The sequence below is a fragment of the Ranitomeya imitator genome, chromosome 9 (assembly GCF_032444005.1).
Source record: "Ranitomeya imitator isolate aRanImi1 chromosome 9, aRanImi1.pri, whole genome shotgun sequence".
In the NCBI taxonomy this organism is placed as follows: Eukaryota; Metazoa; Chordata; class Amphibia; order Anura; family Dendrobatidae; genus Ranitomeya; species Ranitomeya imitator.
Window position 1 is genome coordinate 60,039,480 of NC_091290.1, and position 18,639 is coordinate 60,058,118.

The window sequence follows — 18,639 nt, forward strand, 5'->3', positions numbered from 1 at the left end:
AAAGACGACTGAGGGGCGATCTAATAACCATGTATAAGTATATAAGGGGACAATACAAATATCTCGCTGAGGATCTGTTTATACCAAGGAAGGTGACGGGCACAAGGGGGCATTCTTTGCGTCTGGAGGAGAGAAGGTTTTTCCACCAACATAGAAGAGGATTCTTTACTGTTAGGGCAGTGAGAATCTGGAATTGCTTGCCTGAGGAGGTGGTGATGGCGAACTCAGTCGAGGGGTTCAAGAGAGGCCTGGATGTCTTCCTGGAGCAGAACAATATTGTATCATACAATTAGGTTCTGTAGAAGGACGTAGATCTGGGGATTTATTATGATGGAATATAGGCTGAACTGGATGGACAAATGTCTTTTTTCGGCCTTACTAACTTTGTTACTATGTTTTGGCCTCAATTTAACACAAAAACTCCTGGCATATATGGTAAATTGAGGTTGTGATAGATACCCAACAGTAAACTATATTATATGGAGTCCAATCAATGGATACAAATTAGTGAGCTGTTTCATGATGTTATTATAGTCTATGGGTGATGGATACCAATATTAGGTTTCCATTCATTCGCTTTAAAGCGGATCTGTCATAAGACTTTACAAAGCAAACTTTGCATAATAGTTAATAGAAATCTTATGTGGTTAATGTACTTACTTATAAAAAAAAGTCTTAGAATGCAGTATAATCCTAATGTTAAAATGCACAGATTAATAAAATATTCATTTTAATACCAGGCCAGAAAACTTGCAAAAAGGATTACCTACCATTCTGACATGGATTTTGAAAGGAAGCACACCATACTCATCAGGTCATAAAGGGAACCTGTCAACTGATACATGCTGCCCAAACTGTGGGCAGTATGTATCAGCCACTGGCTATAGTGTCACAGCCAGGTTTCTCATTAAATATAAAAGCATGCTTTTAATAGCTACCTGGGACCGAGCCTGGCTGTGCAAAAGTCAGGTCCCCAATAGCTTATCCCTGCCCTCTGCCTGCATGCGCAAATAAGCAGAGGCTTGTCAGTTACTGTTATCGGGTTGGTAGAAGTCAGGGGTGTTGGCAGATATGCAATAGATACAGACTTATTTGTATGCAGGAGGAGTTTACACTTTTCTGACAGTAGATGGCGATGTTGTTACTGTTACATGCTTAGTTGAATGTAATGCATATACTTGTTGTACTTTGGTTTCACTTTCTCTCTGGTAAAAGGTCCTTCGGACTTCCTGTTATGCTGTATTATAAAGCTGATGCATGTACCTCATGTTCTTGTTCTGTGAAGATAAAAGTTGAGTTACCCCATTTAATCTGCTCTCACAAGTTTCTTCTGCGACCAAGCTATGCAACAACGGGAGACCCACCTGTACAACTAGTCTATAGCATGGTCTCGGTCCCTGGCTGCTGTTAAAAGTATGTTTTTCTTTGCAACGCTGCAGCATTTCAGAGACAGACATACATGACTGAGACACTACAGCCAGCAGCTGATACATGCTGCTAAAACACTGCAAAATGCCCTGGATGAAGCTGAACCTCCTATACATAGAGCATCTTGGCACAGACGGCGATAACCCTGGCACACGCTGCAAACGCGATTCCTACAGCGGTGCTCCAGGTGTGCCCTTCACCTTTCCAAAAAAAACATACTTCAACACCCTCATCACCTTACTATGCAATAATCCTAAACGTCTCTTTGACACTTTTCATTCACATACTGGTTTGTGATTGGTTCATGCAGTGTTATGTAAACACCCGATTTATTACACTGATAGCTGGACTATACAATAAAGCAATTGTTACCATCCACTTTTCGCCTCCCCCCTATTTCCTCATAGATTGCAAGCTTGAGAGCAGCAGGGCCCTCAGTACTCCTGTATCTGTTGATTTATGTATTATTGTTAATCTGTAATGTCTTTTATTGTCTGTACAAGTCTCCGCTAAAATGTAAAGTGCTGCCGACTATGTTGGCGCTATAGATATAAAATTATTATTATTATCAGCTGACAGGTTCCTTTTAAAGACGCATACCATATTGCATGCAGTATTTTTGGTAAAATTTGGTGATAGATTCACTTTAATGGCATCTGTTTAATGGCTATTATAGATAATGAAAAGATCATGATGTTTTCTGCTAAAAGAATGCCATCAATGGATGATCCACTGCCAGTTCCTATTTGCTGTATTTCCCCTGAATGACCGACCATGTAATATAGGTAGTGGCCACGTCCTCTAGAGCAAAAGGCATTAAATATTAGTGTAAGTGAATGTTAGATTAATTATAGATCTTCTGCCATATTTGTTTTTATTATCAATTGACTCCAAAGTGACTTCTCTTTAAAATATAGCAGAATGTCATATAAAGCTGTATCCTGAAGACATTTCTCGGTCGGTGCGCTGGAAAGTTATTGCTACACTAAGCTGGAAGCCAAAAATCAGACAGAACAGAAAATCGCACACGATCCTCTTACATCCTTTCAGGAAACACTCTTGCAAAATCTGTTCCTGGCATGGCCACAGGTTTTTGACCTTTTCACATTTTGATGCAGACTTGGCTGTCAGAAAACTGTTGTGCTGATCCAGGTGGGTATATTTTGTTGTATCTGAACCGAAGTTTAAGTTGCAGGTTTTAACTTTATTGCATTAAACCACATAAAGCTTAACAATATGATGTGGAACAGTGTCAAACGTTGGTCAGTAATGGTCAACAAATGTAACAAGTCTTGTAATTAATAACCAGGAGTGTGATAAGTATTCAATGACTTATGAATAATAAAGTATCTTTATACACAAAAAAATACTAAAAACAAACATTTTCAACATACAGAGGACACATTGGTTGTATTGGACAAATCCTCTCATAATTCTGTTTTTTATCAAAAATAGCATAAAAGCCATCCCACCGCCGACAAGGTGACTCTTATCTGGACAGTCCTACACTGTCTAATATTAAAAACCTTACCATGCATCAGAGTTAACCTCAGTGTGTGAATAAGGGCAGACAAAAGGACCAGGTCCCAACTTGTGGCCACCAGTCTGGGGAAGACTATAAAAGTTATTTCTTATGATTCTGCCTGGAACACACAATTTTTTATTTTCCTTGTAATAAAACTGTGCCATATGTTGGCACATGAAAGTGTAGAAATTTCTGCATTATGGACAGATCCATGTTGAATACATTCCCTGAGAGAAGTTATGTCGCTTATCCATGTTATGTAAATACAAGCGTATAACCTGACGTTAAATTCATCCACTGGTTGTATAAATTATTCTTTTGAAGGCTGAAACCCTTTAACCTAGGTTAAGAAAATAAATTGGCATCAATGCAGAAATATTGATCAGTTAATGGACACAGAATGGTCAGATTTTGGCAAGACAAAAGTTTTGTCGCCCACTGAAAGTAATGTGATATTCAAACAAATAATTAACTTATTAACTTAAAATACAAATATATGTTGCATAACATTGGTGATTGAAGTTGTGGTGCTAGTAGAGTCATATTTAATATTTTGTGTGATTTCCATGAGCTTGAATGACTGCATCCATGCGGTTCAACAATGATTCATACAATTTATTAATGAAGTCATTAGGAATAGCAAAGAATGCAGTCTTGCATGCCTTCCAGAGTTCATCTTGGTTCTTTGGTTTTGTCTTCCAAGCTTCCTCTTTCATCCTACCCCAAACATACTCAATGATGTTCATGTCTGGTGACTGGGCTGGCCATTCCTCAAGCACCTTGATCTTTTTTACCTGGAGGAACTTTGTTGTAAAGTTGGATGTATGAGATGGAGCACCATCCTGCTGCAGAATTTGACCCCTTTTATGATTTGGAATCTAAGAGGTAGCTAATACTTCTTGATATTTTAGGCTATTGATATTGCCTTCCACCTTGCAAATGTTTTGCACACCCCCATACTGAATGTAACCCCAGACCATGATCTTTCCAACACCAAATTTAACTGTTTCCTGGGTGTATTTTGGATCCATACGGGCTCCAGTAGGTCTCCTGCAGTATTTGCGGTGGCTGTGGAGCAATTCTACTGAAAACTCATCAGAGAAATACACCTTCTGCCACTTTTCCAGCGTCCATCTGTTTAGCAGGCTGTGGGACTTTGCAAATGCCACACGGTTTTTAACTTGCCTTTCGTTTAGTGCTGGCTTCTGGGCACTGATTCAACCATGGAGGCCATTTCGAGACAGAATCCTACAAACTATTCTAGTTGACACAGGGACTTGAGGTGACCAGGCCTGTTGGAGATCTGCTGCAGTGGAAGAGGGGCTTGCTTTGGATTTTCTAAACAACAAACATTCCTCCTGAGCAGTTGTCTTGTGGGGTCTGCTGGACCTAGGCTTGTCAAACACATCTCCAGTCTCTTCAAATCTTTTTTTAATTCTTTGTACTTGACGCTGAGACACATTAAAGGTGCCAGCCACCTTTGCAGTGGATCTGGTCTTTAGCCTGTTGATAATCCAGGCTTTGGTTGCAGGGTGGATTTTTGGCATGCTGTCAGAGCTCAAGTTTCAGTTCAAGTGAGGGTCTAGGGTGCTGGGTTTCTTTATATACACACACACTAATTAACTGATCATTTACTGAGCACAGGTGAGGATGTAAACTAGGATTGGGTGCATTATATGACTAGGCGTCAAAACTTTTGTCTTGCCAAAATCTGACCATCCTGTGTTCATTAACTGATCAATATTTCTGCATTGATGCCAATTTATTTTCTTAAGCTAAACCACTTTTCGGAGGGTTTCAGCTTTCAAAAGAATAATTTATTCAACTAATGGATGAATTTAACAGCAGGTTATAAGCTTTTAGTTACATAACATGGATAAGCGATGTAATTTCTGTCAGGGAGAGTAGATTCTTTGAAATCTTTGGGAACATATTTTATCTTTTAGATTTGTTTGCTTAAACATTTACATGAAATTCAATAATAAAATGCTGACATGTTATATTGCAGAATTATTCTCCAACTGTGTGATTAACACCATAGTAGCTTAAAGAGCAGAATTAAGGCATATTATTATGGCACATGACTGTTTAAAGCAAGGACTCAATGTGTCGTCTTGCAAGGTTTATGTACATGACTTTGATGGGTTCATGAAGCATAAATCGAATGTGTCAGCATGATTTCACCCTCAAAACTACTTATACATAAATGTAGCTCTTGCCAAGCTAAATCCAGCAATACCTTTAAATGGGCAGTCCATTCCTACATTACTGATAAATTACCATTTGAACTGATAAGAAAATTAAGCTAAAGTGCTTTCAGTGTGTGGAAGCACTTCCCAAGCCACTGTCACTCCGGCTCTACTCCGTGTCCATCGCTGTATTCGTTTGCTTGACAGCCTCTTTGCTGTGTGATTACAGGCAAAAGAGCTGTCATTCGTGCAAGTGAAGGCAGTGCTTGACATGGAATAGGGGTAGCAGAGGCTTAAGAAAAGCTTCCATGTGTCCAAAGCACTTTAGACTCATTTGCATATTGATTTAAATGCAAATGTCTTGGTAACAAAGGAACAGACTGGCTAGCTAAAGGTATGCCTGGACTCGTGGTACACACCTGTTCTGTTACCTTCTCCTTGGTCCGCCTCCCTCTGTTGTGTTCCATATCGAGTTTTGCAGGTTGCCCAGAGTGGATCAATAACATCATCTCCCTAGACTTCTTTAAGGCTCACACACACCTGTGTCTTGGTATTGAGACTCTAGTATTCCTTGTTTGGTGTGCTCCGTTATCTGTACTGCTATGTTTCATTCAATCTGCCCGTCTGCTCCTAAGTTTCCAGTTAGTCCTAGATTCCACGTGTCTAGAAGTTGCACCAACGCCAGAGGTCCATGTAGCCCCATGGGCAAAAGTTTCAGTAGATCCACCTCAATTGGTGAGCCCTTGCAGTTTGTAAGGGCTTAATGTGCATATAAATACTGTAAATTGGGGGTTAAATTCAGTGGACAAATTCCCTTTAGAAATGACCATCATTGTGTTGTATTAACTTGAAATGTAACAGTTCACCGGCATTTTCAGAGATGGTAACCTAAAGGAAACAACCAATGTGACTGCACTTCTTGTAGTCACTTTTACAAACAAGCAGCCACAAAAAAATGGCAACTTTTCCTTTTTAAACATGAATATGGTTAGTTAGTGTGATAATAACATTACCATTTTGGATGCAAATATTCCTTAAAGAAGCCTTTTCATTAACTTTTTTTTTCACATGTGCATGTAAATGTATTAATATGTTCACCTACCACCGCCTTCTCTGTTCTCCAGCACTGTTTCGCTTCTCTTCTTAGTGACATCACCGCACTTTACACTCTCTGACACACACTATGCTCTATGTTTGAGCAGGAAGTATCTTTTACAATGTAAGTGTCATGGGTGTGTCAGCTGCAACAGAATGTCGCTCTGCATTTGGCTGCAGAAGGTCTCTGCATTTAGCATCATAGATGCCTTAATCCATCTGACTCTTCGACCCAGTGGCAACCTCCCTCCGGCTGTATTTGACACACCTGAACCTGGGGGTTTACATATCCCCAGTCTGCTGCAGAGTGTTGCTGGTGGTATTCACATTTTTCCCTTGTGAAGGCTTGAAGCTATAGCAATCGGCTAACTTTCTCTCTGGTGCTGTTTGAGGATGTTTGGTGTTATCTTTCTGAGTCTGCTCAAGCTAAGTTCATTCCCCTTGCCTGTCTACCTTTTTGTCTTTAGTTTGTAGCGGGGATTGACCAGTGCTCATTCCCTTCCCCTCCCTATCCAGGGCTCTAGGGAGATGCAGGGCTTATGTTCCTGCTTGGCGATTGGTAAGGAAACAATTTAGGGATGGTAGAGCAGGTAGGGTGTTATCAGATCTGCTTAGTTGTTTCTACTCACCCTTTCCCTAGTGTCTGGGCTTCATTCCACTCATCCCTATGTGTTGCACTTAGTCTTCCCACACTGTGCGTGACAGTAAGCCTATGGAGCCTTGTTCTGAGCCCTGTTCTGATGCTCCATAAACTTACATTAGAAAAGCCACTTTCTCCTGTGCTCTGTGTGACCTGGAGAATCTGAAGAATGGTGACATCATTGAGAAGAGGAGCATAACAGAGCCAACCCTGAAGAAGGCGGCAGTAGGTGCGTGCATCAAAACGACAATCATACTACATACACATATTTAGTGAAAAAGTTCATGGGAATACTTCTTTAAAGGCTAAGGCTAGTTTCACACTAGTGTTCGGCAGGGCTGCGGACTTCCTCCGTGAAGCCCTGCCCACTTCCGCGCCTCTTCATTCAGCTCCGCCTATAGCTGCATGCGTCCTGCGTACCCCATCTTTAACATTGGGTATGCAGGCCATGTGGATGTATGCAGATGCCTCCGCATGCGTTGTTTTCACGTTGCGCCGACCGCAACAAATTGCCATATGTTGCATACGGCGCAGGTCGGCGCAGCGTGAAAACAACGCATGTGGAGGCATCCGCATACATCCACATGGCCTGCATACCCAATGTTAAAGATGGTGTTCAAGAGAGGCCTGGATGTCTTCCTGGAGCAGAACAATATTGTATCATACAATTAGGTTCTGTAGAAGGACGTAGATCTGGGGATTTATTATGATGGAATATAGGCTGAACTGGATGGACAAATGTCTTTTTTCGGCCTTACTAACTATGTTACTATGTTACTATGTTACTATGTTACTATGTGTACGCAGGACGCATGCAGCCATAGGCGGAGCTGAATGAAGAGGCGCGGTAGTGGGCTGGGCTTCACAGAGGAAGTCCGCAGTCCTGCCGAACACTAGTGTGAAACTAGCCTAAGAAGGACAGGATTCAGCCTGAACAATGGGTAATATACAGCATCTATTTTTATGAAAGCAGACTATACTCTGAATTTTGCTTTGCTGTATCTGTTTGATATGTGCAGATTATCACTTCAAAGTCATTTATGATTTAGTTGTCAAAAAGTCACAGCGTCTCTGTGCAATAATTCCAAGGAAAATAAAAATGTTGTTAACTTTATGTGTCATGAAAAAAGACTTTATGATGAATGCTGCATCGGACCTTGGTATAGGTCAATGAGGAGAACATTGCCATTAATAAGCCAGTGTGCTACATATAACCTGAACAGAGCAGAGGGCTTGAGTATTAATTGGAACACCCATGATGTAATCACCTGTGCTCACTGTGTGAATTACAACACTGTGACAATAAAGCTTTATGCACTTTATGTAATCATTTTCTATATTTACTGTGTCCTTCTCTAGTGTCCTCCACCCAACAAGGGCGTCCTAAATTTCTGTTTTAGTAAAAGGCCATGCAATCCTTCCACAATAATTGTTGTAGTTATCTGATAAGTCCTACTAACTTAAAAAAAATGGGAAAAAGCAACATAGTAATGGACGTGCATGTCTTATGTCAGTAATGTGTCCTTACTTTGCCCAGTCTAGACTTACCGGCAACTTACTGGCCTAGGACTTCGTCCTATTGTGTTAGCTCCCTGGTGACAACAAGGCATGGCATTCAGGTTCTACCCCAGAAAATGGTTACTACCTCATGGCATAGAGTTGACACCATCAGAAAACAATCTTATTGTGGTCTAGAAACAGCATTTTCCTAATGCATGTAGGTGTACAAATGTTGGTTTAACATGTAAAGGGTGATTGACAGTTTCCCTTAAAAAAGACAATCACAGAACAGGTTGAAAAACAAATGAACTTCTAATGATAGTGGCATGGTGTTAAATATTAATTATTCTTATTTTTATTCTGTACCGAGCACATGGTTTCTTGCTGACATTATCCAAAGCTATTTCTGTGTATGTAGCTCAGAGTATAAGTTAACTCCATATAAAGAAGACACGTGATCTGTAGAAACCATATATAAACGTCTCTTAGGAGGGGGTGGGGGGCCTTTTGTCACGTGGGACGGTCACCTCCCTTCCTTCACCATCATTCTCCATGGACATGAGACAAGACACGAGGAACAACAGCTGTTAGCTACTCCATGCCATGATGACTTCAGACTTTCACACAGACAGATGACTTCTACCATTCAGGACCCTGGAAAGATGAGTAACAGGAGAAGCGCTGATATCTACACATGGACACTCTGTTTGTAATTGTTTCATCTACCTTTTATGTTTTTGCTGCGATGGTGGATAACTCAATAAACCACTATACTTTCGTCAGAAAATCATGACATTTTTCTTTTAAGAATAACGCACCTGGTTAAGTCTTGATTAGATATTTTTGCGCGATAACGATTTTTAACATTTGGCCAAGCCAGCCAGTTTTGATTTTTTGTGCTATTTTTGCGTGAATTTCCTTCTTCTTGCACACGGGGGAAGACAGAAGAGTTCCGCTAGATTGTGCAAGTATTCAGGAATTCCACTTCAAAATTTCAAGTCACAAAGATCTCACAAGAACCTACGAATGACGGAGACTAACAGGTGTTGTACGGATTGACAGCAAGCACTGGTAGTGCTGAAGAACAGACGTGCTAAAAATAGCCGTGCTGAAGTCCGGAGCCCAGCGTTGTAAAAGCAAAGGGATTACAAGCTGAGATTTCAAGGTAAGACAAATGGATTTGATAAATTCATATGCTAAATCAAGTCAGATAGAATTTGTAAGTTTGTACGGATCTAGCTTAGAAATATTTTGGTCTAATTTATTTGCAGAATGCAGAATAGTGAATTCAAATTTGAATTTAGATTCTAAGCTAATGTCTAAGAAAAAAAGAAAAAGAGCAACTTAAAAATATCTTACATATGGTTTATGTATTTAACGAGTTTGTGACAGAGAAGTCCAAAAAAAGACAGTGTAGAAAGAATTTCTAAAGAAACTAATGATGTTTCCAAGATTGACTGTAATGAGAAGAGTGAGAAAGATGTGACGCACGTATCTGTAATGACGATGACCACCCAAAGTGACATTGACTTTGTGACACAAGATGAAAAACAAGATGGAGGAAGTGAAGGAGACATGACAATTGACAAAGATGATCTACGAGGGACAGATGTACAAGGGCCACTAAAAATAGACGACTCAGAGCCCCAACTCCAACTTAAATCTAGAAAAATCTTGCTAAAATTATGCAAAATCAAATCTATGAAGTACGAAGAAAATTACATATTTGCTACAAACCCTATGAAAAGATTCAGGAGTCTATTAAAGAAATTTCTCTGAAAGATTTAAAATCTGAAGGCTCAGATCTGTCTCTAAAGATGGCGGAGACTGACAGACGGAAGCAGGTGAGTATCCCAGGGGGAGCTCAGCTGAACACTCCATTATCACAGCAGCTCTTCAAAGAGTCCATAGGGTTAAAACTGACCTTACCAAATTTAGCATTTCAGCAGATTATCGACAAACAGCCAAATTTTGGGATAGGAATTGGCTAAAAATTAATTATATTATATGATGAGTTATACAATGTATTATTTATTAATATGTAATCATTCTATTTCAATATAATTCTGCAGTTACATATATTAATATAATATACAGTAAATACTGTAGCATATTTGTATAAGTAGAGATTATATTAACTGCATTTTTATATATATAGCGAAATAATTAAAATATACTCCAGTAAAAAATATTTAGAATTACAATTAAATACATTTATTAAGTATATACATATGTATAAGATATCTAAATTATTTTGTTTTGAAATAAATATGAAAATAACCTTTATCTTTTATTTTCCCTTAGAATTTTACTTTCAAAGCGAGGATTGAACAAAAAATACCTGTTTCATGAATTTATGTCTTATTCACACAGGAAGCTATATTAACTGCATGATTTTTATATATTTAACACATAAAAATAAATAATATATCTAACAACCTAAAAATGTGTGTACTACATGTAAATTTTCTTTCTGTAATAATCTAAAACGTGTTTTTTTTTTCCTCCCACTGCATGGTGCATGACGTGACAGCTGTGAGTTAAGGAATATCATATAGCCTTGTTTTTTTTTAGTTTTAGGAATTTTCCTCAGCCTATACATTCAAATGGTTTCAGTAACAGGCTTGTACCGAAATAGTGTTGAAACATTCAACTCGGGTTTCTTGTAAATGGAGGAGTCCTTTCTATAGTTTAAAACATACTGATACTGTTAGATAATATTTGGGGAATATTCAAAGAAATATTAGAATACTAAATTTAATAGATTACAATGTGCATTGATTGATAATTAGGATACAATATTTTGGGTTAATATACATGTTTTTTATTCTTTGTATGTGAAATGTATTGTGAACGTCTATGTGAGTCACATGTGACAGGTGAGAGAACATATGAGCAGCTGCTGAGTGAATTTGACATGAGATGTGATGTAAGAGTGACCAGAGCGTGGTATGTGGAATGTGGAATGTGGATGCACAGTTTGACTGAGGCCTCATGATTTATGGTATGTTTGAGAGAAAAGTAAAAAAAAAAAACAACAACTTTGTGTTTAATAAATAATAAGATTCAGTTAAATTATTAGAATATTAAGATATATTTAAATATTATTATTCAACATATATTTCTTTAGTTATTATTATTTAATAAGTACAATAACACATCAATATGGTTTATCAAGAAAACCTACATTTAGAATAATTTTTCCAAATGATAATTTTTTCATATTCAGTGTTTTTTTATAGTTACATAAATAAGTATACATCTTCAAACAAATATAAGTCATAAAGTTGATATGACAGTAATAAAAATAATTATTTTTCACTTGGGTTTTTACAAATTAATTTTTTCATAAAATAATATTTTTTGATATTAAGGGGGAAATGTGTTTTTGATCCTGATCACATCATCACATTTCATCAATACCTCTTCTTCACACATTTTAATAAAGAAGAAATATTAATAAGGTATTATTGGGTACAATAACAATAAATATTATAAATATCATTTTTTTCTCTTATGAAGGGTATTCTATGCAAAGTTGCATAATTACAATATTTTGGTAATCCAAGGTTATGACAACATCTACAAAAATATTAAGGGAATGTGTTACTGAGACATAATCTCAGCATTTGTCATCAACATATAAAGGCCTTATTTTTATTTTTTATTCTCATTTTTATTTTTATTTTTTTTTCCACTTTTCTTTCAATTTTTATTTTTCATTCTTATTTTTCATCAAAGAAAAATCTATATTTCATAAAGTAATGTCTAATACAAGAATATTGCTTGATCAAATATAGTGATCATATGGTTTCATTATATAAGAAATGTTTCAATTCTGAGTTAAATACAACAATTCATTCATTCATTCATTCATTTATTTATTCATATATATACTTATTTTGGTTCATGGCTATACATACTTACATATTATTGGTCTACTGAACATAAATTAATAAAGTTTTAATACTAAATATCAGCACTTGTTACATAAAAGACACACTGACATCTATGGGTTCAAAAAGAAATTACACCTACGACATAAAAATGTCCAATCACATGAAGAATACGGTAAATAATATATCAGTTATTATTATTATTATTATTATTATTTTATTTTCTAAATATAAATTTCATATTAATATAATTTAATAATTATATGGATATTATTGATTGCTATGGTACACTGTGATATTATAAGTTAGGAAAATTACCAGATTTGGTATAGAATAGGGAATGAAGACTTCAATCAAGATACCGGAGATACGTTAATAAAGACTTTTCATTTTTCTAAATTCAATTGATTCTTAAAAGTTGCAAGAAGAAAAGCCGTTATCCAGAAGTTCCACAAGGTAACAATGCTATGATTTCTGAGTAATAATAGAATGTGTCAAATACAATTCATGTCACCATTCACAACTACAGCATCCATCACTGACAACTGAGTACAGTATCAAAGATGAACTGTGTTATTACGTTCTTATCACGTTCCAGTGGTTTCCTATCACCTATAAGACTTCCATGAAAGCTGGTGAACACTCAGGTAATTGTCAGGACGCTACAACCCTGACATGTGTCCTGTGCACTAAGGACTGGTTATGGTGCTATGTTTGGCAAGGAAGAGTCAATGTAACCCTTGCTGTGCTGACCAAAGACGTCACACCTGTTCCAAGACCAGTGCGGACGATATGAGGATTCCAGATGATTTCCAAGGCGAGCCAATGTAAGTCCAGGTCTCTAAAGGTGACACTGCACAGATATTAAAGCTACATTTCATCTATGAACTTTGTTTTCTTATCAACATTTGAATTTATGGACTTTGATTGACACATGACACACAGTCTTTACATATCTACATGCTATCATCTATTGCAAAAGACATATTAAAGATTGTTTGAAAGAACCAAGAAGAAGAACCAAGATGAAGACCAGATGACATCAGATGACATCACACCTGAGATGCTTCAAGTAGATATAGGGAAGTATAATATATATTTTATATGAATATTGGTCACGGCCTACCATAACATGAATTTACATATCATTATATTATTGAGAACATATAACGATATTATTATTAATAATATTATTTATTACATCATTTTGCCAAAGAAGAAAGTAGATCTTATTATTATTTTAATTTGAGGGTTCCAATCAATGTCTGTCACCCTCAAAAGGGGGAATTGTTAAATATTAATTATTCTTATTTTTATTCTGTACCGAGCACATGGTTTCTTGCTGACATTATCCAAAGCTATTTCTGTGTATGTAGCTCAGAGTATAAGTTAACTCCATATACAGAAGACACGTGATCTGTAGAAACCATATATAAACGTCTCTTAGGAGGGGGTGGGGGGGCCTTTTGTCACGTGGGACGGTCACCTCCCTTCCTTCACCATCATTCTCCATGGACATGAGACAAGACACGAGGAACAACAGCTGTTAGCTACTCCATGCCATGATGACTTCAGACTTTCACACAGACAGATGACTTCTACCATTCAGGACCCTGGAAAGATGAGTAACAGGAGAAGCGCTGATATCTACACATGGACACTCTGTTTGTAATTGTTTCATCTACCTTTTATGTTTTTGCTGCGATGGTGGATAACTCAATAAACCACTATACTTTCGTCAGAAAATCATGACATTTTTCTTTTAAGAATAACGCACCTGGTTAAGTCTTGATTAGATATTTTTGCGCGATAACGATTTTTAACACATGGAACCCTTGTTAAGGTACCGTTACACTAAAAGATTTACCAACGATCACGATCAGCGATACGACCTGGCCGTGATCGTTGGTAAGTCATTGTGTGGTCGCTGGAGAGCTGTCACACAGACAGCTGTCCAGCGACCAACGATGCCGAAGTCCCCGGGTAACCAGGGTAAACATCGGGTTACTAAGCGCAGGGCCACGCTTAGTAACCCAATGTTTACCCTGGTTACCATTGTAAATGTAAAAAAAAAAACACAACATACTCACATTCCGGTGTCTGTCACGTCCCCCGCCATCAGCTTCCCGCACTGACTGTGTCAGGGCCAGCCGGCCGTAAACCAGAGCACAGCGGTGACGTACATTTACAATGGTAACCAGGGTAAACATCGGGTTACTAAGCGCGGCCCTGCGCTTAGTAACCTGATATTTACCCTGGTTACCAGTGAACACATCGCTGGATCGGCGTCACACACACCGATTCAGCGATGACAGCGGGCGATCAGCGACCAAAAAAAGGTCCTGATCATACCCAGCGACCAATAATCTCCCAGCAGGGGCCTGATCGTTGGTCGCTGTCACGCATAACGATTTTGTTAACGATATCGTTGCTACGTCACAAAAAGCAACGATATCGTTAACAAAATCGTTATGTGTGAAGGTACCTTTAGTTACAGTTCACATAGCAGGGCACAATATACTTGATGGTTACAATTAATCCTAGGTGGACACAGCTGTACTCCCCACTGAGAAGGCAGAGATGGTTTGTTACTCTCTCCTCTGGTCCCAATGATCATGATCGCTAGGTGCTGGTAGGGATCAGGAACTTTTAAGTTCTAGCAGACCCAGATCTACCCTGTAGCTCACACATTAGACTCAATATGCCCTGTTATTGGGACTAATATACCAGCCACAAAAAAACTATACTGTAAATCTAGTATCCATGGATCTCTTCATGAAAATAATAAGCTTTATTCAAATCAAATTAAAATTCAAATGTGTACAGCCCAGCAAACATATTTTGGACTGCATTAGTCGTTAGTACTCATGGCTTACGGTAACAAACAAAATTCTATCTCTTTATAAAAAAAAAATATAAAATGAACCAATAGCAATCTATGCCACTAATCATGTCAGTAAGCTGTTGAAGCATTATGCCATGGGGAACCAACTGTGCCAGGAAACAAAGTCATGCGATAGGATTCCGGACCATCTTATCAGTATGTTCACAATGCAACTACCTTGAATGAACATACAGCCCTGTCTCTGGACTTCTTTGCAAAGAAGGATTTCTATAGTCAAGAGAAATGAGCAGGTTCAGTTTTAGACAAAGTGTGGCCCTGGGCAAAAGTATATGTGGGATCCCATATGCTAACATATATCAACATGACAAAAAAATACATTTACTGTGCCTGCTCATCTTGGGACAGGGCAAAAAAAACACCGGCACCTCAGCAAAGTTAGCACCGTCAAGTAAGATTTCTTCTGTACTGTATATATCTGTGATTAACTGTGCTATGAACTTCTTACTATCTGACTGCTAATTATTGGCATATAGATATATTCATATGAAATATCAAATTATTGCAAGCTACTTTGGGAATGGTTTGGTAGTTAACTAATAGTGTGCTTTTCTCTTTTATCATTCATTGACCTATCTTTAGTAGATTTAGCGTGGTGACCTCTTATCAATTTTGCTATCTATTTTTATGACAATCTGAGCGCAGCAGCTGTCTAGTCACCAGCAGCTTCAATCTTTACTTATCTAAAACATTTTTTTGGGAGTGCCGGTGTATTTAATACTTTTACATTTAAGGTATGTGCACACGATGCGGATTTTGCTGCGGATCCGCAGCGGTTTCCCATGAGTTTACAGTACAATGTAAACCTATGGGAAACGAAATCCGCAGTGCACATGCTGCAGAAAAAACGCACGGAAACGCAGCGTTTTATTTTCTGCAGCATGTCAATTCTTTGTGCGGATTCCGCAGCGTTTTTACACCTGCTCCAATAGAAAACTGCAGATGTAAAACCGCAGCGGAATCCGCAATAGAAAACGCGATAAATCCGCAGTAAAAACCGCAGCGGTTTTGCACTGCGGATTTATCAAATCCGCTGCGGAAAAATCCGCAGAGGAGCTTTCTACGTGTGCACATACCCTTACTGTGCGTTTACATGAGAAAATTTCAGACTGTTAAATGAGCTCTGATCGACTATATTAAAACTGTTTGGCAGTTGTTCATCGGTCTCGTTACACAGGTTGATGAGCAAGTTATGGAGACAGAACAATCACTTATAAATCATTCTATCAACTTAAAGTTTCAAGTTGTTGGCTGGATAACCCATTTACGCTGGGCAATGTGCTGCCGAGAAATTAGAAGATTTTTGTTGTGCCATAAACAATCCAATCATCTAAAGAATGCTTCTCATTTACTGGGTAATCTCTGATATGTTTACACTATCAATGTTTGTCTTCCCTACCGGTAATTTAATATGTGGCTGCTACAGACACACTTTGCTACAAACATATACTCCATGCTACACATGTGGCACCTCAGGAGACCGGTTGCCACAGTGGTATTGCCTCCTTCACAGGTGGTGATGTCATGCCTGGAAGCAAGGAGGGGTCTTCACCTGATAACATCAGCATCCAACACTTTTCCTTACTCCAAACCAGAAGGGGGAGCTCTAACACCCGGTTTCAGGAGAGCTTCCCTATAAGTTCTAGCTTGGAGGCAGAGTTAGTGAGTCTGCTCTAGTCTGAAGGAGAGAGAGGGGAGAAGTTGAGGAGAACCTGGGGAGTGGAGCTGTAACCAGGCTCACCCCAGAGCTGAGCGCTGACAAAGAGGATGCCAGAGTCCTTGGCTGTGTGGGTGCTGTACGCCCCGACAGCTGAATCTGGAGGGCAGGGGATTTCAAGCTCCATGGCTATACTGAACACCTGGAGGCACCACAGCAGATCAAGAGGCCGGGGCTGCCAGTGAAAAGGCAGTGCCCGTGATAGGCTAATGCTGTCTGCCATACAGGTTAAAGCAAAATGCAGGGGAGGAACTTGAGCAGAGCTTACAGCAGCAAGGACCTAAGAGAACAGCGCAGCAGGAAGGCCTCCAACCCCATCTGACAAGGTGGATCCTAAGTTGCTTCCAGGCTGCCCAGACCCCCATCATCACCTGTTACCCGTGCCCCAGACTGCACCTTTAACTACCAAGTAAAGGTAAATAAAACTAGAATCCTTGTGTCCTCCAGTCATTCCCTGCACCCTCCGCTCTGCACCCCAACATCCACGATCCTTTACAAAACTATACCAGTAGCCCTGGAGTCCTGCTCCAACTGTGGGGAGTGGAACCATCCAGCTGCGTCATCGGCCCCAGCGGCCTCCTCAAGCAGCGTCGGCCATTCATTGTTAAGCACCACAGGTAGCGTCACATTAAAGGGAATCTGTCACCCCATATTTTGTATATAAACTGCGGCCACCGCCATCAGGGGCTTATCTACAGCATTCTATAATGCTGTAGATAAGCCCCTGATGTAACCTGAAAGATAAGAAAAACAAGTTAGATTATAATCACCTAGGGGCAGTCCCAGTTCGGTCCGGTCCGATGGGCGTCGAAGTCCAGGTCCAGAGCCTCCCATCTTCATACGATGAAGTCCTCTTCTTTGCTTCCTGCCGTGGCTCCTGCGCAGGTGTACTTTATCTGCCCTGTTGAGGGCAGAGCAAAGTACTGCAGTGCGCAGGCGCCGGGAAAGGTCAGAGAGGCCCGGCACCTGCGCACTGCAATACTTTATGCTGCCCTCAACAAAGCAAATCAGTACACCTGCGCAGGAGCCGCGACAGAAGCAAGGAAGAGGACGTCATCATATGAAGATGGGAGGCGCTGGACCCGGACCGCCTCTGGGTGAGTATAATCTAACTAGTTTTTCTTAACTTTCAGGTTACATCGGGGCTTATCTACAGCATTACAGAATGCTGTAGATAAGCCCTGATGGTGGTGGCCGCAGTTTATATACAGAATATGAGGTGACAGATTCCCTTTAAATCCCCTACAAACTGTCCCTCATCATTTTTATTGCGTGCCCAGGGCCACGGACTGGGTCACCGCTGCTGTGACAACTCCCTGACAAACTGCCCGACCCGTTTCTGAGTACCCCGCTGCCCTAGCGGGTGTCGCACACCCACAAACACACTCATAAGGTATGCTGAACATACACTGTACGCTGCACATATTACATGCTGCACACACAAGGTATGCTGTACACACACACTGTATGCTGCACAAACTACATAGGCTCAGCTAGCAAACTGGAGGCTGAGGTATCTGTATGTGCCACAGCCACATCCACACACATTCGCTGAAAAGGCAGCCACATAGGGTCAATGGGACCAAGGGGACTTCAGCCGACAGGACCCGAGGCTGCTGGCTTGGGACACTGTGTGTGAAGGCGCAGGGCAGGAGAGGCGGAAGCCAGTGCAGTGAGACAGCCAGAAAAGGAACATAATAAAGGGGTTCTGGCAAAGTGTACCCCAAATTACCTGAAAGCTGATTGG